Source organism: Sitophilus oryzae, unplaced genomic scaffold (assembly GCF_002938485.1).
Source record: "Sitophilus oryzae breed Bouriz unplaced genomic scaffold, Soryzae_2.0 scaffold_1947_pilon_pilon, whole genome shotgun sequence".
Taxonomy (NCBI): domain Eukaryota; kingdom Metazoa; phylum Arthropoda; class Insecta; order Coleoptera; family Curculionidae; genus Sitophilus; species Sitophilus oryzae.
Genome location: NW_022146665.1, coordinates 691,378 through 715,754, shown reverse-complemented (window position 1 = coordinate 715,754; position 24,377 = coordinate 691,378). Strand labels below are relative to the sequence as shown.

The window sequence follows — 24,377 nt, the reverse complement described above, 5'->3', positions numbered from 1 at the left end:
CAATCGTATTTCTAACAATATTTCTGCCCATAAATTAGAATAAAAGTCAGGGTCGCCGCCCCGATAAGTTTCCTCGATATTAATAATAAAAGAACACGCCACGCTCGCACATATGCCGGATGTATTGTCGCCGAACCGTTGCGATTTTTTTCGCTGTCGTTTTTCTAACGACAAACCGAAGATCTTTTTCCATATTTTCTCGGTTTTGGCGATCTCTTGCTTCTTCTTATCACGTGTTTTCGTGCGAATTTCCACGAAACATGTGTGCTTTATCGAAAAAACCGTGCGTTCCGTTTCTGACGGAAAGATGTTTTTGCATAGTGGTCGAATAAAAAAGAAATATTTTCTTGGAAATTTCAAGTTCTTGAACCTTGTATCGATATATTGTTAAATTAATTTTTTTCGGACATTAGGTTCCGAAAACGCTAAGTTATGATTTCATTTTGTTTTTTTCCCTTAGTAGATTAAATCTCAGAAGCAACGGCAAATGCAGATTCTGTAGGGAAAATGGGGAAACACCAGAACACCTCATCACAGTGTGCGCCGAGACAAAAACCGTTAGTGTCATAAACTTTGGTACAGCTGAGGTCAAAGATGTAGAACTGGCCTCTGTAGAGCTACTGAGATACTGACTTATTCAAAGCCCTGAGACAGTATGATGAGTTATAACACGTTATATCTCAAGAAAGGAGAACACACAATAGATCTGTAAGATCGCGGTGATTAAACCACCCTCCTAAACATTCTACATTCTCGAGAAGAGGAATTAAATTTGCAAAAAGCAAAGAAGATATTTTTTGTAGCACTGCATATAATTTCATTTTAAATATCTTAAGCTTTGCTAAACCGACCAGTTTTTTGAAGAAGTAACTTCAGTGTGGTCGCTTTAATAAATTGTAAATTCTAAAATTACATTAGTGCATTTGTGAGAACTGGAAAAGCTAATAGTTTCACCAGTGAATAGAATATTTATCAAAATTCTCAAATGGCCACTGGATTTTGGAATTTACAATATTAATAAAAAAGTTCTTTATTTACAAATAGATTTGCGCAACCAACTAAGAACTCTCAATATTTTAAGAGTGCCTATGTCGACATCAAAAACAAAAAAAAAAACATTTAAAATTTCTAAAATTAACGAAAACGACTATTGCTGGCTAAAACTATGTATTAATTGACTTTGTATGAATTTTCTTGTAAAACACTTTGAAATTTTTTAAAATACTGAATGTAGATTTATTACCTTATATTTAAAATTTTGTATACTATAGATATTTACTTTATATAGGCTTGGATATGAGGGAGCTTTTACAAGAGCACATAAAATAACGCTAGGGTTAAAGTAAATATTTATCAACCTATACAGTTTAAATTATTTCATAACAATACCCTATACAGACAGCTAGGAAAACTCGACCGTTCAACTAGAATAATCTATTATAATAACGTTTCGGAGATTTTGTTTTTTGTCTTAATATTTACGTACCTTATAACATTGTCTAACTAGTTTACCATCATTAACTAGTTTTCTTGTTTCAATAAATCAGTTTTCAACTTTTCTTTCTTAATCAACTTTTCAACTTAAAAATTATTTGTAGATTTTTTTGATATTTTTATAATCGGCTGATAGAGCTTGGGTCCAATACCATTAAATCTAATTATTAAAAATTAAAAAACAACTCATATCTCTCTTAAAACTATATATATAATAAAAAATATTTTAAATGGTATACTATACTGTGTTTCTGCATATTTTCATAGAGCCTAAAAATTATTCACAAATTGGTAATATTTCTCAAAATAGAAATGTTAGGGCAGTGTTTTTTTGTGCCTCTTTAACCTTATTAAATAACAAAAAACATTATATATGAATAGCAATGTATCAAAGAATGAAAACGAAGTTATTATTTCTTATTACCATAGCAATGCGTTTTAATAAGCACTTCAAAGGAAAAATTCAACCATATATTTTCAAGTTTTTCTTAATTTTCGCTACAACAGTATGGAAAGTTGAAAAAGAATAAACGGAATTACCCATTTTAGAACAAGCAAAAATTTATACTAAAAATGTTTTTTTTTCTCAAAATGTCAATAATAAAAAAGTGTTTCCTCTTGAAAAGACAATCCGGGGACACTGTATTAGAACTTTCATATTGTTCATAATAATCTCGTTAAACCATATGTTACTTAAATATGTAAAAAGCGTTTTTTTATTGAGTTGCCAAAATATATCAAATTAAAAATGTAATTTGTATTCAGAATTAACAACAGCGCATACAAATGCATATAAATTCAGAGCAATAAGTAAAAAGTTGTGAGTACAAAAAATATTTTATAATTATCTCCATGTGTGTATAACTAATTGTTAATATTTCCACATATAAAAGTAATATTAATAACACTGTAATGAAATATAAAACTTATGTTACTTACTATTATTGCTGATATTCCGACTTTTGATATTCTTCCTAGTGTATAAACCTCCTTACCTGCAACAAAAGACTTGTATATTAAACGTAGAGAAACAGAATAATAAAAATGTATATAACGATTTTTATAATCTTTGGAAGGCAAAAATGACTCAATTCTCTTGTAAATGATGTTTATTTTACTCTATACAGGGTGAATCTTAAATAAGTGGAAATATAGGGGTAGTATATTTTGACCACAAAAACCACAGAATTTTTAAAAAAAAAAAATTATTGGAAGCGCCACCTAACTAAAAGTAATAACTTTTTGTCCATACCTGTATAAAACTACTGAGTAAAAAATATACATTTACGACATTTTTTACTTAAAAAAAGGTATCTAAAAAGGTATCGCTACGAGTAATGATTCTCGAGATATTTGGAATCTAAATTATTAATAATATTTTATAGGTATTTTTTAAATACCTATTTCGACACTGCACTGCAAGAAAATCTACAAAATAAAATAATTATTTTTCGTAAACACTTCTGCGTTAAACCTAAACGGACACTGCTTGTCAGAAGTTATGTTTACAGTTATACAAATTTGCCTAACAAAGAAAAAAATGCTTAACGTTTCGGAAAGTTTATCTCTTTCCGTCGTCAGAAGCAAAAAAAAACAAAGAATAAAGAAAAAAAACTATTTAAAATATTTAAATTCAACTATTCGAACACTTTACTTTTTTAAACAGATACGTTTACAAGAAACCGTTGACGTTCTGTTAAAATGACATTATATCAAGTTAAACTTCAAAATTAACAATTACTACCTGATAACAATTACTTAATTAGGTAAAACCAAAAAGCCCACACTTTCTGTATGATTATTTTTAAATTTTACGTATGTTATGTTTATTTATGTTATGTTCTTTAAAATCAAAGAAGCGATTGCGATACATTACTAACATCTACAGATGTATGAGCAATACATTTATTTTTATTAGATTGAATTAAAAAAGCCTCTTTTATTTTTCTTTTAGAGACTATCGCTTCTTTCATTATAATTTTGGCGCTATTAAATTATTAGTGCAGTGGCGAAATACCCTTAAAGGATTTTTTTGGAGAGATGAATCTGCCACATAGATATAGACATTTTTTATAAATTAAACATGTTGACTAAATAGATATAACTCAGAAATCATAAATTTCAAATGTTTTTGTGCCAAAAGTTCAACAGAAACTGTTTTATCAACATTTTTTTGAAGAAAAATTTATGATTAATTTAAAAAAAAGAAAAAGTTCCCCAATTTAACATTTCAGTCAAATAATTATCTACTCTCTCTCTCTCTCTCTCAACATATTAATTTCTTGTCAATAATGACATGTATTCTATTAAATATTTTAAGAACGGTTGCTAGTTTTTTTTACCAAGATATTTTTTACGTAAAATATATTTATTTTTTCACTGAGTGGTTTTATATGGGTACGGACGAAAAGTTATTACTCTTCTCTCTAAAATACCTAAAAACGTGTAGTTGGAGTTGGCACCCCTTACAAGTACTTTAATTAATTTTTCTATATCATATTGACATAGAAATTGAATTACCCATATCAAAAACCAGCCAGACACCAATTTTCATCGACTGTAGTTATTAGAAATTATTTGAAAAAAAACGAAATAAGAATGAAACCTCTACACCCGATATCTCGAAGCATTTTAGGACATTAATTTATTCGAATTTGTTTGCTAATTTGTATCTGCAGAATATGCTGGCATTAATTAAGTTTTCCGAGTACAATTCGGACCACCCTGTATAACCATTTCACAAAACATTAGTTTTACTTCCACTACTAGCCTAAATCTCGTTCTTGCCGACATCTGCTCCATCCCCTTAATCTATTAAACTCCGAATCGATACCGCAGCTATATCGAACTATCCCCAGCTCGTAAAACTAGAGAGAAACGGAGCAAGGATGACCCAGTCACAGACCCGCACCCAGTAGGGACTTAACAAGGCCATATTACCGAATAAATGTCCCGAAGCACAAAGGCTTAAAATGATTTATGCCGGCTATATAGATTTCTAAATTTGAACTCCTCGCGAACACAACTCGTCGCCTAGTCGCCATTGTGCGCCAAGTCATTAGGCTGTGTTATAACAATTAATCTTGAGACGTTCGTTATTGTGTTTTATGAGAGATCTATATCTGGCATCTGGTCATAGTCGATTTTACAATTATTGTTGGGGTTGTACTATTTTGAAAAAAAATGATTGTTTTTAATAATATAAAATGGGCTTTTTGCATGTATTGGGTTAAATTTAACTATTTATACTTTTTACTTAAAACATTTTTTCTAAAATAAAAAGATGTAAAATATGTACAAATTGAAAATTAAATTTGGAATACATCTGGAAAGTACTTTACTAAAATTAATAATTAATGTTAACCTGGTGGCAGTTGGAATGCCTTTGACAATGATATGGCTGAGGAACGCGGTTCGGATTCCTATTGGCGCTACGTCACAGCCTTGTAAATGCTTGGCCGACGCGACGGTAAATGCTGGGCAAATATGTAGATACCCCATGTGATTATTTTTTTCACATTCTTACATCATCACTATTCATCATCATCATCATTATCATCATCTTCAGCTCATTCAGCAATTTCCAATTATGGCGTAGCCTCCCTGAGATATTTAGATAATCTCTTTGTTATTGGGTCAATTGTTGTCAAAATAGTCCTGCATATTTTCTAATATCATGGTCCCAGATTAGTTTTGGTCTTCTTCTAGGTCTTTTAATTAGTCGTGGGTACAATGCTGTAATTCTTGTGGTACATCTGTTGTCTGTCCTTCTTGCGAGGTGTCCTGACCATTGTCATTTGAGGGATTTGAATCTATGGTTGACATCTACTAACTGGTTTTTTTCTCGTATCAAATCTATTTTTTACGGTCAAAACGTATAATGGGTTCCAAAATATGACAATACCCCCCCCCCCTATCAACTGATTTCAAAAAACTCTTACGCTAGACAATTGAAATTTAATGTGTGTGGCAATAATCAGCTATGATTTAAAATTTCACCGTGATTTATTTTGCTTATTAAAAGTTGTATCGATTACTGCTGTTGTAATTGGACATAGTAGATATCAATGTTTGGCACCTTACAGCAGTTGGCAAATAAAATTTATTTTACTTCATCCCTCATTAAATATTTAGATGATTTATTAGCAGCCCAAAGTTCGTTAGCATCTAAAACTCACATATTCCACACTTTCATTCATAGATTACACGGATCTCAATTTCCCCATACGCGTCGAAATATGCCTCTTCATACAGATGAAGTACGCGTCGGCATTTATTTAAGCGACTCCGCCTGTCTATTTCTCTTCCAGAGTTCCCGAAACCCGTTTGGCAACGCGGTGTAATTTGAACGAAGACCGGATTTACGCGCACCTGATCCGCCATTTATAGTTTACGTTAACAGATTATATAATTTATCAGACGCAATATAAAGGTGTAAATAATTGGCTCCGATCCTTGTTAACAGAGACAGAAAGACTGTCCATCAATTTTGTCGGTGTATTGTGTTGGATATCGGAGAGGATCTACTCCATCTCCTAATTGCAGGGTTTTAAGAGTATCTTGAATTGAATTATTAAGTTTTGAACCGTTTTTTTTAATCAGGAGCTTTGGAAAATAGATTTGATTGTCTAATGTTTTCGTGTCCTCACCAATATGCAGATTACCTAGATTCATACTTATGTACTTACTTTTGCTTTTAAGAAGTGGTGACATTTTTCATTACTGGGATTCAAGTCCGTACATTCCTTTAAAGGCTGCACCCAATAAGTTTTTATCGTCTCCACCAAACAACTGGTCTGTTGGTCAACTTTACGCTGATCGAAGAGCTAATTTATTAGGGAGTAATGCAGATAAACTACTCTTTCTAAATTATAATGTTAGGCTGTTCAATTTTGAATAGTAAGCTTTAAGGGTTTATTTGCCCTATATATTTTAGAATATTTCTTATGTTTATTGTTAGAATTTGAAATAATCTTGTTTTTAATGTAGATATTACATAATATTCACAACAGGATGTATTTATTTTCGACCTTCTTCTATCTTATCCTATCATATTTTTGTTTTTAATTCAAATTTACAACTTAAAAAAAATATATATCTTCGGCTTCGGCATTGGCTTCGGACGAAGGTGACCCACAGACGGCTCCGACTTCAGCTAAAAATCACATTCGGTCAGCCTTTAGCTTGTTACAGACCGCTACCAATAATTTCTTTAGTTTGGACTACCGTTTCTGAATTGGTATTATCATCTACAAAAGAATTAGTTGAACTAAGAATAGTATTCGCGGAGTATGACTTGACTGCTGTTCATTACTCGATCACTCAGAGGCCTCGCTCATACCACATACATTCATAATAATTTAACAAATAAAAGAAATATTTGTAACTAGAGGAACTTTATTAACCCATACTAATTAATAAAATTTTTACATAATCCCCCATTCAAAGCCAAACAATACCCCAAATGATTTTAAAATTCACGCCTCACAATACAAAGGTATCTAAATTTCCTATAAAGACCGTTTTTGTGTGTTCTCCACAGGAAGAAGTCGTTCAGTGAAAGGTGCTGTGGTCTTTTCCTACTGTAACCTCAGTAGACGGGAGTCAATGGTTTTCTTTTCTTGAACATGAAAAATATTCAAGTTGTTGTTGTTTTCTTCCTGTTCAATTATTTTTATCTTCACACTTCCATGTGCTTAACACCGTGCCTTTAGTTTCAAACTTCTGCCTGCTATATTCTTTAAACTGTTGACTTATTCGGTATAGGCTTTCCGCGAAGACTGAGCTGAGAACAAATCTACACAGCGGCGATACTGTTTTTAGCAAAATACCGTTTAACCATCGTAACTTTTTCAGAAGTTGCGAAAATCTCTTTTAGTTTTATTCTATCTTCAAATTTTTGTAAACATCTAATTTGACAATGACACAATCTCCGGGTCATTTCTCTGGGCCGTATTATAAATTTTACTAATTCGAAGGAGGCTTTTTGCAAATAACTTTTAAATGACCAAATGACTTTAGACCAAACATTCCAAATAAAACATTCTAGACAAAAGTACAACTTTAACGCTTCTTCAAAAAAGTCGAAAACAACTTTTGCATAAAATTATCTGTGGAGATAATATCTGACCTTTTCAAAATTTACATGGGATGTCCCGTGTTCCGTTACAATACATTCCGACCATACGTTATATGTTAAAAAGTATGGGTGATACCATCCAAACTCTTCTAACATTACATTTCGCACTAAAATACTTAGGGAGAGTGTTGTTGACTTTTAGTTTCTCGGAGCTGTCTTCGTAAAGGTTTATAAATAGGAATGTTTTTACGTGACCATAAATTTCCTACAGAACTACGAATATTTCTCCCATCACATGTTTTTCTTTGAGATCTTGTGAGAAATATCATCTCAAAAATAAAAATCGATGAAGGGAAAGTAAAAAGCAAGATCCGCACATAAAAGCCTCAAATGCAAACAGAAGCGAAACCTCAAAACAAAGACAATTCCTGCGGCGCTGCCTTCCATTCCGCATCCGCGCCTATATCCTCCTTGTTATTTACAGCTTAGGGCGCAAAGCCTCCCCTTTTTTACACATCAATAACTCACCGATATCTTATCCTCTCGTACACAAATAGGGCCGATAGAAAAATATTTTCCATCTTATCCCACGTGAGACCCTCCCCCAATCAAAAATTTGTCGCCGATGCCGAAGGGGCGATATACCCGTTTGTCTCTTTCTCACTTTAACATTCAATTCTACATCAACATAAAAGACTCGTCGTTCTTTGCGTAGGCACAACGGAACTCCTTAGAAGAATTAGAATAGAGGAATAGACCGGTCAACTACGACAAATCTGCTATATCCCCTTCCACGTCTCTTGGCGATGTGCACAGTTTCTCGGTTTATTTCATACGTTTGGCAACGTGTTTACTGTCCTCTCTTTGTTCAGTACATTATAAACGCATTGTACTCTTCTTCCATACGGAAATCTCGACCTAAGACTAGCCTTTGCCAGCCCTTAGTACACACACCGGAAAAGTCTAGGGATATTACAATTTTATCCAGCCATCGTCAGTAATTTTATTATTTGCATTTCTGATATAAGAAAATTAAAATAAACAAATAGTTTACAGGACGTATTGGAAATAAAAATGCGAAATTTACCGAATTTTTCAAATTTACCTTGATTTTTATTGAACTCAAAAAAATACACACATTTTTTTTTATTCTAAACTGTGAATTAAAAAAAAAGATAAAACCATTTTTACTTAATAAAGGGTATGGCCTCCTCTACTGTTCAATACAGCCCTACATCGTCTCTCCAGGCTCCTGATCAGGTTGTCGATCTCTTCTTGAGGTACAGCCTGCCACGCTGCATTCACGGCCCGAACCAGATCCCTACGAGGCATTCCCATTCTCAAAATTTTTCTTTGGACCGCGTCCCATACGTGCTCGATGGGGTTGAAGTCAGGAGATTATGCCGGCCAGGGTAAGATGTTTAATTGATGAGCATTGATAAACTCACTTACCACTCTGGCTGTATGAGGCCGTGCATTGTCATGCATGAGAAGTTTCTCCCAAAATCATTGGCATATGGTAACACGACAGGCTCAAGAATTAAATCACGATATGTGATTCCTGTTAGAAACCTTTCAAGAAAAACGAGATCGGTTTTTTAACTGGACTCCTCCCAGACCATAACTGTTCCACCTTGCATAAGGGTGCACTTCCTGAACATGATCCAACCGAATAAGATTTCCCGGTTCTCTCCATACCCTAAGCCTTTTCGAATCTGGATGAATTCCAAAGCGTGACTCATCCGTGAAGAGAACATTGGCCCATTGTTCATTCGACCACTGAACATGATCTTGAGCCCACAAATATCGTACCTCTCGATTTCCTCTCGTTAAGGGTTGAGCTCTCCAGGGGCGTCTGTTTCTTAAGTTGACCTCTCTTAATCTATTGCGAACAGTGTCAGGACTAACGGTTACATTATGTGTTTCCTGGAGAATTAAACTAAGCTCTGGTGCTGTAAGAGTCGGTCGGCGTCAAGCATTTAATTGTAAAAAATTATCTTGCTGAAGGGTAGTAATACGATGTCGCCCTGTGTGCCTTTCAGCAACATCACCACTTTCACGGTAGCGTGGACTTAATCGCGATATTACACTTTGCGTTGTATTTAATGCTCTAGCTACGTCGATTTGGCGCATTCCAGCTTCGAGCATATTCATGGCCCTTAGCATTTCGTCTCTGTTAAGATGTCTACGGTCCATAATGTCGTTTAATACTAAACAGAGCTATTTGAATAAATTCTGGCCAGTTATCATAAAAACATAGCCAGTACAGGTTAAATTCAAACAATTGATGCTAGGTGCTTTTTATACATTTGACAAAAAATGCACAAACACTTCTGCAAATATCCCAAATTTAGAAATAACTAGTGTGACTACTTCGTTTCAATCGAAGTAGAAAGAATCGGCCTACAAATATGTGATTGTTTATTCAAAACATTTATTTTTAGCTTTAATAAAATGATATCCCTAGATTTTTCCGGTGTGTGTACATCGATATTCATCAATAACTGCACATAAAATAAAATAATTAATTTATTAATTAAATGATACCAAATAATTCAAACGGGGAATGCCATTTCCCGTTTATGAGAATATAGAAGATATACATTTACTTAAATAGTTGTGATGATGACCTGTGATGACTGTGAGGCTCTTGGACTAACTAACCAACTACAAAACTATCACTATATGTTGTTATCGCTGGTCATTGGCGGTTACGTAAATAATTTGCAGTATAATTCCACTCACATGGCGATGAGCGCGATGAACTGAACCTTCAGTTACTTGCATGTGACTTCAAAGACTCGACTGCTATTATAATTGAAGGGTCCAGGGGAATAACTTGACAAGTGTCAATCTCTTAATTTTAGGATTTTACAATATTAAAGTAGGTCTAACTGGTCCCTACAAAATGTGTAAATTCTGCAGGACCATAAGTTGTTAAATCCTATGATATATGCCTAGTAAAAATATAGAATACACGGAAAGGACCTGATAACCACCAGTCGTCCAGTGCCCTCCTGTAAAATTACTGAAATGGCGCTGATCATGTTTTTCCCCTGACCCTTCAAATATTATAACAAATCCAAATTTCCACCTTAATTTTGGTTCTTGACAATATATTACATTAACTGTAGAAAATATTAAACATTTTAACTTGTTTCCATTGATTTTGGAGATATCGAATGTAGTAGCAGTTCATATTTACAAAAATATTTTTACCAGAGGGGAAAATACAAACAAAAAAACAGAAAAGGACGTCGTCTGTGGGCACCTTTATTCCTTTTTTCGGCCTCTTTATCTGATCCCCTCCCCTTTTCTCTTTTACTTCGTGTTTCCTGTCGATTCACACACTTCACACGTCAAATTATCGGACCGAGAGTCGCAAGAAATCAATCGGGGATGAGATGGAGGCATGTTCTTTTGCTAGCAGGAAGATAAATTATTTAACTGAGAAAATGACTGATGTTCGATGCCTAAGGAGTGGGGTCGAGATATAAATATATTTAGTAGTAAATAAAATATAATCTTTTTTGTATCAGGAAGATTTTTTGGGGAAGGCACAGAGTACGCCTACTTACATTAGACTATTTCTGTATACATCGTCGTTGGGAACATAGGAAATCCCATGCAAAATTTGAACTGTCCAGATATTGTCTACCCTATGGATTTTATAGCGAAGTCGTAAATAGACTTTTTAAAGGTCTACATTTGGTAAACACACATGCCAAATTTGAACAATTTTGGACAAGCCGATTTTAGGTAATTTGAGAAAAACTTAATCGATTTTTATATTAATCCGAACAGGTAACAATCAAACACCAGTCAAAAACTGACATACCTTAGGTTTACAAATTATGATTTTGTCATTGTCAAAAGTAATTTAATTTTAATAAAATTCTAATATTTAGGGAAAATTAACCGAAACATATCAGATACACTGCCTATTCGATTTCCCACGTAATTTTATCATGATCACTTTTTCTTTATGTGTATAACAATAAATTATTACTAGTACTGAATATTAAAATTTTATTAAAATTAAGTTACGTTTGAAAATGACGCTGACAACTTAAGGAATGTCGGTTTTTGACTGGTGTTTGATTGTTACCTATTCAGTTTTAATTTAAAAATCGATCGAAGTTTTTCTCAAATTACTTGAAATCGGCTTGTCCAAAATTGTTCAAATTTGGCATGTGTTTTTACCAAATGTAGACTTTTAAAAAGCCTATTTACGACTTCGCTATAAAATCCATAGGGTAGTAATCCATTGATAGAAACTTTCCTACTCGTATTATTCTCAGAAATATTAACTTAGTGTCTTTCTATATCTATAAAAAATTGTTTCCAGTTCCGAAAGAAAAAACTTCTCTTAATTTTAATAATATTTAAAAGTAACAATGACAACTATCTACTTGCTAATTTTTATATTAAGAATTAATTTATACTAGCATTTGTATGCTAATACAAGTTCGAAACTTGATCATTAACTACAAAGCTAAGATTTATTTTATTTCTTGTTCCTCAAATTGAGCATAAATTTATATCAGTAACTTATATGGTTTTTTAATGACTCTGGATGTTATTTAGAACAAAATAAATTTACTTAAAATTTCTTCATATTTTTACTAAATATAATTTAAGTTACATTAGTCAAAAGAATAAGTGATCATCATCATCGTCATCACTCTCAGCTTATTCGACCATTTCCGATTACTGTGAGGCCTCCCTCATATACACTCACCGGCAAAAAAAACGACCATTAAAATCTAGTCCCAATTTCAAAGTTGGATTTCTCGCGAACCACACGTTAGATTTTGATGATTTTTTTTAAATTGTAAATTAATTCCTTCTTAACGGATGCTACGTCAGAAATATTTATTCCCAATTTATTTTGAGCATATACAGGGCACAACAAAAAGACGAAGTTTTTTGCCCGAAATTTTTAACACCCTGTAGGGTGCAGCAGCTGTAGTAGCTATTGCTAAATCAAATCACATTGTAGCCTTATCTTTTGTGAGCATTTTGTTTTTTTAATCACGACATTATCTCTGGCTGTATTGGAGCTACGCTGCTTTAAAACAAACGCCGGGAAAAAAGATTTAGTCCATTAAATCAAAATAAAAATCAAAATCGTTATCAAAATAAAAAACCGTCGTTGTCATATTGCAAATATTCATAAATCCCTTTTCGTCTATGTCGCCTTGATTATTTATAGATAAAACTTTCTGCCTGCGAAGCATTTTTCCGAGACGTTCGTTTTTAAGAAGCGTATCTCCAATACAAACAGAGATAATGTCGTGATTAAAGGAAACTCAAAATGCTCACAAAAGATGAGGCTACAGTGTGATTTGATTTAGCAATAGATACTACAGCTGATATACCCTACAGGGTGTTACAAAGTTCGGACAAAAAACTTCGTTTTATTGTTGTGCCCTGTATATGCTCAAAATAAATTCGGAATAGAAATTTCTGACGTAGCATCCGTTAAGAAGGAATTAATTTACAATTTAAAATAAATCATCAAAATTTAATGAGTGGTTCGCGAGATATCCAACTTTGAAATTGGGACTAGCTCTTAGTGCCCGGTTTTTTTTGCCGGTGAATTTATTTAGATATTCTTTTTGAAGTTGGGCCCATTGTTGTCTATTGTTGGCTATGCAGGCCCAGGTTATCCCTGGTAATTTCCTAATATTATGGTCCCATCTCAAGTTCGGCCTTCTTCTAGATCTCTCAATTCCTCGTGGGTACCATGGTGTAATTTTTGTGGCCTATCTGTTGTCCGTTCTTCTTGCCAGGTGTCCTGCCCATTGCCATTTGAGGGATTTGACTCTGTGGTTGACATCTATTACCTGGGTCTTTGGTCGTATCCAGTCTATTCTTTTACGATCTCTTTTGATTATTTCCAGCATATTTCGTTCCATTAAGCGTTGTACGACCTGCAGTTTTCTTATGATGTCCGTTTTAAGTGGCCACGTTTCGCATGCATATAGGTCATAACTAGTAGTATACATTGGTCGATTCTTTTCTTCTTATAGAATTCAGATAGAATGGCATTCTTGATCTGAATATGACTGAGTTTCTTCCATAAATACTCCATGATAACTTTATGAATCATATTGTATATTAATAAGAAAGGTTGGTTGCTAGAGAACCCGCCTTAAGAAAATGTCCGCAGTAAAACCGCCTCAAGAGTAGAAATTAGTCACAGTTCCAGAATATGGCGTTTCAGTTCCATCAGTTCTTTCTAAAATAACTGATATTTCTTTTAAACAACTAATATTTACTTGAAATCGATACGAAAAGTGACTTTTTCCATTAGAATAATGACCGAGTTGACCATTTAAAGTTATGCAAACGTGACCGGAGCTGTCGTGCGTTGGGTTTTATCGGTCAAACTAACCGCCGACGACGTATTTCTGAGAAAAGAGGCATTTGCGTGAGGAAAATTGCCCATTAAAAACCTGAAATTCCTTTAATACAGATCAATTTTTATTTTAAAATGGATTCCAACCCTTGCCGTTTCAGCCTATAACATTCTTTTCATATTTGCCGGTGTGCATACCGAGTAAATTTCTTAATCAGTTTTTCTTTTAATCTCAGAAGGGTAGTATAAAAAATCACATACACGTTAAAGGGCAAATTGCTTAAATTGAAGGAAAGATAAAAGAAACAAGTTCGTTTTATAGAGGTCGTTAAAAAAGTATTTTCCTATAAATTACTTTGATGGTTACGATTTTAATATAATTTTATAATAATAAAAACTTATATAATGTTCAAAAATTAGGTATAATTATGGGTGAGTCTTAAATAAGTGCAAATATTTTTAGGTGTAATATATTTTAACCGCAGAAAAACGATTACGAGGTTTTTTTCGCAGAAAAATCGAATTTTTAATTTTTTTTTTAATTTTTGGTAAAAAAACCCATAATTTCTTGATAATATAAGAACACAGGTAGTAGATTAAATTTAGAGACAACAAAATCCAGAAAAGATCCAGTGGATCTTTTCATAATCAAAATTTAAGCAAAAGTATTATATACATACAGTTACGGCGCATATGATTCCGTCGTCGGCCCTCTTATTATTTTACTTGTTTTAATTAACAAATTTTATTTTAAAACAGATCTTGGTAAATGCGATGCAAGTAACTGTTAACCCATCTTGAACCAAATTATAATTATTGTTTGTTCCCAGTAAATAGTATGTAGAAAAAAAAACATAGGTATTTGGGCTCAAAAGGAAACAGTTATGTTTTTTGGGATGTTTCGCGACTTTATTGTTACTTCTTCAGTCACTAAAATATTTAATATTTCAAATACTTACAAAGTGATGGCGACTCCAACCGCTCACACTATAAGAAACATACGCGACACGAACAGAGACGTGGGGTATTTTTTACACGATACAAACCTTTGTCAGTTTTTTTTTGTGGTATTGTGGCTCTTTTAGGAAGGCTTTTGAGCCTTCCCAAAGACCAGCTATTTTTAATTATATATATAATAAAGATGAAATCATACTCTAGCATGGATTTCTTTTATAAAGATTGATATTTTAGACTTACAAATGCTATCAAAAATTAATTTTACTTCATTATTCCTTTTATAGAAAAGAAACTATATCAATTTTGTAAACTGTCAAAGTTAAATGACTAATGTTCGAAAAGGTGACGGCAGTATAAGAAGAAAAATATCAAAATTCTATGTATAGAAGATAAAATACACACACCGGAAAAGTCTAGGGATATTACAATTTTATCCAGCCATCGTCAGTAATTTTATTATTTGCATTTCTGATATAATAAAATTAAAATAAACAAATAATTTACAGGGCGTATTGGAAATAAAAATGCGAAATTTACCGAATTTTTCAAATTTACCTTGATTTTTAATGAACTCAAAAAAATACACACATTTTTTTTATTCTAAACTGTGAATTAAAAAAAAAAGGTAAAACCATTTTTACTTAATAAAGGGTATGGCCTCCTCTACTGTTCATTACAGCCCTACATCCTCTCCATGCTCCTGATCAGGTTGTCGATCTCTTCTTGAGGTACAGCCTGCCACGCTGCATGCACGGCCCGAACCAGATCCCTACGAGTTTCACGAGGCATACCCATTCTCAAAATTCTTCTTTGGACCGCGTCCTATACGTGCTCGATGGGGTTGAGGTCAGGAGATTGTGCCGGCCAGGGTAAGATGTTTAATTGATGAGCATTGATAAACTCACTAACCACTCTGGCTGTATGAGGTTGTGCATTGTCATGCATGAGAATGAAGTCTCTCCCAAAATTATTGGCATATGGTAACACGACAGGCTCAAGAATTAAAACACGATATGTGATTCCTGGTAGAAACCTTTCAAGAAAAAACGAGATCGGTTTTTCGGCCTAACTGAATTCCTCCCCAGACCATAACTGTTCCACTTTGATAAGGGTGCACTTCCTGAACATGATCCAACCGAATAAGATTTCCGGGTTTTCCCCATACCCTAAGCCTCCTCGAATCCGGATGAATTCCAAAGCGTGACTCATCATCTTTGCGTTGTATTTAATGCTCTAGCTACGTCGATTTGGCGCATTCCAGCTTCGAGCATACCCATGGCTCTTAGTATTTCGTCTCTGTTAAGATGTCTACGCTCCATAATGTCGTTTAATACTAAATAGAGTTATTTGAATGAATTCTGGCCAGTTATCATAAAAACATAGCCAGTACAGGTTAAATTCGAACAATTGATGCTAGGTGCTTTTTATACATTTGACAAAAAATGCACAAACAATTCTGCAAATATCCCAAATTTAGAAATAACTAGTGTGACTACTTCGTATCAATCGAAGTAGAAAGAGTCAGCCTACAAATATGTGGTTGTTTATTCAAAACATTTATTTTTAACTTTAATAAAATGATATCCCTAGATTTTTCCGGTGTATGTATATAGCCACTCTATTAAGAGTCACACCTCATGCTGTCTTCATAAACAGACAAACAAACAAAAAAATAGTACAGGGTGGCCCATCGAAAACGTTCCGCAAGGCATAACGGTCAGGGTATTTTTTTTTCAAAAAATCCAAAAACACGTCAATTTTGTTTGTGAGTGGGACAACTTTTGCCTCTAAGCGGGGGTGTCATCCCCCAACTTTTTTTAAATGGGAAGGGGAGTCAAGTGGCGCCGCAATGAAAAGAGCTTTTTATACTCTATATTTTCCCGCTTCGTTTTTGAAAATCGGTGGAGTCATTTAGAAAATATGAAGGATTGTAATTTGAAAAGTTTATTTAAACATTTATCAGAGTAAATGATAATAATAAATTCCTTCGACCAATTTGCTGTTTTTTCTTATTATTTCTAGATGTTTAGGCATTTTTTCACTTGCCACAAGGTTGAACGATCAGTTGCCGTAGTTGCTAGATAGCTGTTCTGTGACGTGTGCGTTGAAGTTCTTCTCAATATCGTTCAACTGACCTACAATAGAATTTCCAAAAATACCAGCCCACACGTTCAATTTCTGAGGATTTTGTGTGTGCATGGTTTATTTGTTCTTGTACCAACTGAATTTTGTACGGGTGGAACTTGTGTTTTTTAATATCCTTTGGACACTTGTACGATTCGCGCCGGTCATATTGGTTAATTTTCTTGTACTTAGCGTACTATCCATGGCAGCTTGGCCCAATACGAATACCTCCATAGTTTCATTAACTACATGATTTTCCCTCTGCCTCTTTTTATTCATAACGGAACCAGTTTTGCGATATTTTGCTACTAACTCGCGAACAATTATGCCATAAATGTGTTTGTCAGGATGGCGTTCATTGAATATCTGCGCAACCTGATTGCCACATTCATTATTTTAAAAATAAAGTTCGATTATTTCCACTTTTTCTGCTAGTGAGTACACCATAATTGTTAAAAAGTTTAACGATATTGAGAAGAACTGCAACGCACAAGTCACAGAACAACTATCCAGCAACTACCGCATCTGATCGTTCAACCTGGCAAGTGACAAAAATGCGTCTAGAAATAATAAGAAAGAACAGCAAATTGGTCGAAGGAATTTATCCTTATCATTTACTTGATAAATGTTTAAATAAACTTTTCAAATTTCAATCTTTCATATTTTCTCAATAACTCGACCGATTTTCAAAAACGAAGCGGGAAAGTATAGAGAATAGAAAGCCCTTTTCACTACGGTACCACTTGACCCCCCTTCCCAATTGAAAAAAATTGGGGGATGACACTCCCGCTTAGAGGGTTGAAGATTTTGCAATCATTTTTGGGACAAAAGTTGTCCCCCTCACCAATAAAATTGACGTGTTTTTGAATTTTCTGAAAAAAATTTACCCTGGCCGTTATGCCTTGCGGAACGTTTTCGATGGGCCACCCTGTATAACATTTTACCAGGAAAAATACCATTACACATGACTGTTTTATTCCACATTAAGGATTATAATTTACCAGTACATTCACAACAATAAACAAATGCAACCCATTGACGACATCCTTGAAGAGAACAAACCTATCACTCTAATAAGATTGTTCTATTTTGTGAGCCACTCCAAGTCCCATCCAATAAACACAAAAAATCATCTCAATATCGATATTTTTTTACGTTCATCACCTCCAACTCTAGCTCCTCAGTCTCGTAAAGATAAGAACGACCAGTAGGGCTATAACGCTCAGTGGCAAATTTGTCTTTGAAACAGCGCAACGTCCGAAACTCCTCTGACGGTGACGATGTCGTCGGGCGGCCTTTGAACTTGGGGGACTCGATGTCCGGTCAAAGGAACGGATCCCTCAGGACAAGTAAGGATAGAGGAAGGTAAGGAGGGAGCTGGGAGACTGGCCCGATGAGAGATATGATTTCGATATTACCGAACAGAAACCGTTACCAAAGAGAAGCCGGATAATGACATTGCAGCAGGAGGTGAAGTGATCCGGCCTGGAGGATTTGATGCACTTTTGTTCGATATTTTACCTCGGTTTTCGTTTCTTAAGCGTTGAGAACGGTTCACGAGAAGTGATTCAATTATTTCGATATTGATGAAATTTTGAACTTTAGTCTGGAAAGTTCTATGAAAAATGTTATGTGACAAATAAAAGAATATGTATTTGTAGAAAGTTTCTGTTACTATAAGAATACGTTTAAAAAAAATAACGTGTGAATAAATATTGTTAGAGCTTACATAGGTAAGTAAACTAAGGGATACTTGACTAGTAGAAAGGCATATTTGCCTTTAAAATTTTAATGTCGGATTTAGTTTCAATTATTTTTTTGTTTTCTCTATTGGCTTTAGGTCGTTGGGGTTGCAAAGATGTTTCTAGATTTTGTTCATTATTTTTTTATTTTGTGACGACGTTTCGACAGTATATGTCTTTTTCAAGCCTCTTTAAGTACATAAAAACAGTCAGTTAAAATCAATAAGATAAAATGTCAAACTAAAAGGTCTTACCTTGAACGTAGATTTTTACAGAGTTAAAATTTGTTAAACTGGACAACACAATAACACATATTAACTATTGTTTTTAATTGTTTTTGGACATTACACTTTACTACGAGCACGTACGTATTTCCTTGCAGATCGCTCTGTATAAAACATTTACCGGTTCAATACCCGATGTCTACTGTTCTTAGTGCGTTAGAGGATCGACAGATATATTTTGCTTAGATTTTTTAGGTCTTTTTTATCATTTACCGCGTTTTTGTTTTTTTGTATCTCCACCATTTCATAAAATTCTCTCTTTTTTTGGTGATTTTCTGTTTTTAAAATTTTAGTTTTATTAAAAATCGAATGTATGATTTTCTGTTGACACATGATTTGTGAGGGCGGTTACATTTTTTATCATACTTGTGCCCTTTCAGTCTATTTTCTAACCATTGAGAAGTTTGTCCTATGTAAACTTGGGCGCAGTTCGAACATGGAATATATATATATATATATATATATATATATATATATATATATATATATATATATATATATATATATATATATATATATATATATATATATATATATATATATATATATATATATATATATATATATATATATATATATATATATATATCATATATAACATTGCTTCATTTGTTTAACGGTGTTACATTTTTTAGGTTATTTTCTTTTAATGCATTTTTTGCTTTTTTTATTGCAGCATCTCTATATTCTGGGTCGGATAGACGAATTGATCTGTCCGCCAAGCCAATTATCATCGATCTTTTTTGGTTAGCTGGATGGTTAGATAAAAAATTGAGATATCTTGAGGACCAAGTTTTCTTTGTATACCATTCGGTTTTTATGGTTTGATTGGTATGATGTAAAGTAATATCTAAGAAGTTAATTTTTTATCGTTCTCTATTTCTGACGTAAATTGAATATGTTTATTATAGGCATTAAATTTTTCTTCTATATACCTAATTTTTTCTTTTGGTATAGCTGTTAGACAGTCATCAACATACCGATAAAAAAAGGGTATTTCAAAATCGATATCAGATAGAACTTTACTCTCCAAGTGTTCCATAACCATTTGCGCTGCAACACTAGAAATCGACGCCCCATTGCACAACCCTCAATCTGCTTATAAATTTGGTCTTTATACATAAAGTAAGTTGAGTTAAGCGTAAGTTCAGTAGCTTCAATAAATTCGTTCATCGGGATATCAGTGTATTGCTTAATTTCGTCCCATTTTTCTTCGATTACCTTTGTTACTAATTTAATTGGGATACTGGTATATAGGGAAATTACATCTAAATATACTAATATGTAATTTTGTGGTATTGTTATATCTTTTATTTTTTCTTTGAGATCAATGGAGTCTCTAATGTATTAATTATTTTTATAAACTATATTATTGAGGATGTTTTTTAAAAATTTAGAGAGTAAATTGAACGGAGATTGAATACAGGATACAATGGGTCGCAACGGTACGTCATTTTTGTGAATTTTAGGAAGTCCATCATATTAGGAAGTCCAACATATGGTTTCAATTATTTAGATATTATCGATGAAAGTTTTATTATAGATTATAAGACTTTCGACTCAATAATATTCTAAGGCAATAATAGAAGCCCTAGCAAAAGAAGATATTGACAGGCCTTATACCGGGTGTTGCATCGTCGAGCGGGACATAGGAAATCCCATGTAAATTTTAATGGGGTCAATTATTGGCTTCCCTAATTATTTTAGAGAATAATTATATTTAGGTTTATTGAAGAGCACTAAAACCCACATTCAAAAGAATAATTTTAGATATTTTTGATTAGCCCGTTTACGAGTTATCGCCGATTTCTTTTTAAATATTTCTCCTTTCTTATGGCCCTGTATTTATTTATGAGCACCAGTCAAGGTAAAAGATAACTGTCAAATGAAGTTGTCATTTCAGAAATTTATCTATTTAGTGCTTTATTATTATTATTAAAAACTCATATCTACATCGAAAATATAAGCCATGAATTACACTACCGAAGAAAAAGTATTGATGATTAAATGGTATTATCAAGGAAATAGTTATCAAAAGGTGTCGGACATGTTTGCTGCTCTGTATCCGAATAGACCGATACCTGGAAAATCTACAATCGCAAGGAATATCCAGAGATTTGAGACCAAAGGTACCCTAATAAATAACACAAATATATATATATATACTATATAGAAAACAAATTGTTTGTCATAATGTGGATCAACCTGCTCTCACTACCGGTTTCGGAGCCCTACTCCATAGAGCAGATTGATCCACATTATGACAAACACAGCGTAGAATTAAATTTCTATATCAGCAGTTAAGTGGCAAGAATACTTATATAATTATATTCGCGTCCAGTCCGAATGTATTATCTTGATTTTTCTATACGTAGTACCGTCCCTGCGTGCACAATTTTAAAGCTATAAGCTAAATTCCCTCCCGCTACCAGCCTAGGTGGCGGCGCCGGACCTGGCGCGGCGGTCGGTATTCATTCGTCTTTCGTGCACGGTGCAGTGCGGATCGTAGCTCTCTGATTTCTTCGTCGTAGATCGATGAAGCCATTTTGTTTATTCTCTACTCATTTTGGATATTACTATGTAATATACGGTGTTCTACAGCTAGGTAGAACACAAGGAACAATATGTAAGTATTGTATAATATTTATTTTTAGAGAAAAACGAAGTGGACGTAAATAACGGAATATTAGAATTAGATAAAAGAAGAAAACAATAAGAATATTATATATATCGGACTGTTGTACTCTCAGTGAGACAAAGTTCGTACGTGTAAAGAATGTCCTTCTCCTTGTAAGAGGAATTCTCATTTATATAAGGTTCTATATCTCGCAGTCAAGAGAATATTATAAATGCCAAAGTGTTGCATCTCCGAGTGAGTCAAATTTCGTACTTTTAGAGGATGGCCATATGAGAGAGATTCCTTTTATAAGTCAATATTGATATCCCACTATCGAGAGATAAATTACAGGTATCACAGGTAAGTATCTTATAATATTTATTTTCAGGTAATTAAATAATGGAGGGAAATAATTGAAGTGGAAGCAAATCTCTAAATGTAGAAATTAGAGGCAAGGAGGAGACAATGGAAGTAGACAAATGGAGAAAGCAATAAGAATATCGTATATATCGAACTGTTGTGCTCCCAGTGAGACAAAGTTTCCTATTTAGAGAATGCCCTTCTCCTCGTGAAAGGGATTCCTATTATATGAGGTTAGAAATCTGGCTATCAAATAATATTATAAATATCGAACTGTTGTTTTCCCAGTGACGCAAAGTTTCCTATTTATAGAGAATGCCCTTCTCCTCGTGAGGGGGATTCCTATTGTATGAGGTTCTAAATCTCTCTATCAAGAGAATATTATAAATACCGAAGTTGTGCCGAAGTGTTGTATCACCCAGGGAGTCAAATTTCTCATTTTTCGAGAATGGCCGTCTCCGTGTGAGGGATTCCTTTTATAAGTCATTGTTGATATCCCCTATCGAGATATTAATTACACGTATTACCGGTGAGTATCTTATAATACTTATTTTTAGGAAATTAAATAATGAATGGAAATAATTAAAGTAAAAGCAAATTTCGAAATATGGAAATTAGAGGCAAGGAGGAAACAATGGAATTAGACAAAAAGAAAAAATGAGAATAACATATATATATCGAACTGTTGTCCTCTCCGTGAGACAAAGTTTCGTACTTACAGAGAATGCCCTTCTCTTCGTGAGAGGGATTCCTATTATATGAGATTCTAGATCTCGCAATCAACAGAGTACTATAAATGCCGAAGTGTTTTATCTCCCAGCAATGAAATAAGGTATGAAACAAAATTTTGTACTTTTAGAAAATGCCTATCTCTGGAATGGATTTCTTTTTTTATGAGATTTTAGATCTCACTCTCAAGGGAATATTATTTATATATTTAGGTGCCAAATATTTGTATCTCCCAGTGAGACAAAATTTCGTACTTTTAGAGAATGCCCATCTCCGTGTGGGAGGGATTTCTTTTATACGTTATCGATAGCCTTATCGAAAAATTAATTACACGTATTACATGTAAGTCTTTTAGAATATTTATTTTTAGACGAATATTGGATGGAAATAAATAGAAGTACATCCCGAAATGTGGGGATTAGAGGAAAGGAGAAAACAAAGGGATGAGGAATATTGTATAAACACGGACTGTTCTTCTCCCAGTGTTCTTTTCATAGCGAGACAAAGGTTAGTACTTTTAGATAATCCTCTACTCCGTGTGAGAGGGATTCCTTTTTTAAGATATTCCAGAGCTCGCTATCGAGATAATATTATAATAACCGAAGTGTTGTTGTCTCAATGATACAAAATTTTTTAATTTTAGTGAATGCCCTTCTCCGTGTGAAAGGGATTCCTTTATAAATGACGTTCTCGGTCTCGTTATCGTAGAAGTAGATTTCACAAAAGAATTTCAAGTGATAAATCTAAAAATTTTAGACCCTCAAAAAAAAAACGATATATTTCAACAGGAAAACTCCCCCACACATTATATTTATAAGGCTGTACGTTCAAAAAGCAGGACAGTCGTTATTTAAGTGTCACTATCTCATAACAGATCGAACACAAGGTCAGCAACTAGGAAGAGGAAAATAACCAAATCTAGCGATTTGTGCAGTTTGTTGGGGGAAGGGCAATCCAAAGAGACTACAGAACATTCGACTCTTCGATGATGATACATTCTTCTTCGGGAGCGAATTCAGTCTTAGCCAATGATCTGGCTTCAGCACAGAACAAGGTCCAACTTTTATATCTGAGAAAATATTTTAACTCCCTAATTTACCAAGGAGCCATGGCATGTCGCCTATCCTCTCCTGTGTCATAATTGTTAAGATGAAGTCCAGCATATTTTCGAAATCAAACTCTTAAAAAAAAAAAAAAAATATCTGGGTTATAAAATTTAACAATAGTCGTCGTAGACTCAATATTCTTTTAAAAAGAAGAGAAAATATTCATAAATATATCATGGAACAAATATGGACGGTTGTTATAGATACCGGACGCATAGTCCTAATGTGGTTGACGGTATCTTGTACAAAAGGTATCAACTATTTTTCCCTCTGAAGGATTTTCAAATGAAAATCATGAGGAAGAAGGATCTCTGGATAAATTTACGTTTGAACCTTGCTTAGAGGAAAAGATACAAACAACGGAATGTATCCAGATATTTGTGTCAGATATTCGAATATGTCTTTACCTTCTTTCTTTGAAAAAGAAGGGGGTGATACATGAGGCACGAGCGGCCAATTTATTAGGTACCCTCCAGTTTGCTGCCTTGGCAGCCTCCTACCATAAAATAGGCGACAACCAA

General features: G+C 33.7%; 1 long non-coding RNA gene across 1 annotated transcript; it reads left to right on the top strand.

The window, feature by feature from the left end:
* Nucleotides 1–21,427: 21,427 nt before the first annotated feature.
* On the top strand, nt 21,428–23,522 carry LOC115883566. Its single transcript, XR_004050403.1, has 2 exons — nt 21,428–22,853; nt 23,121–23,522. It is a non-coding gene; the product is annotated as an uncharacterized LOC115883566 (long non-coding RNA).
* Nucleotides 23,523–24,377: the final 855 nt, after the last annotated feature.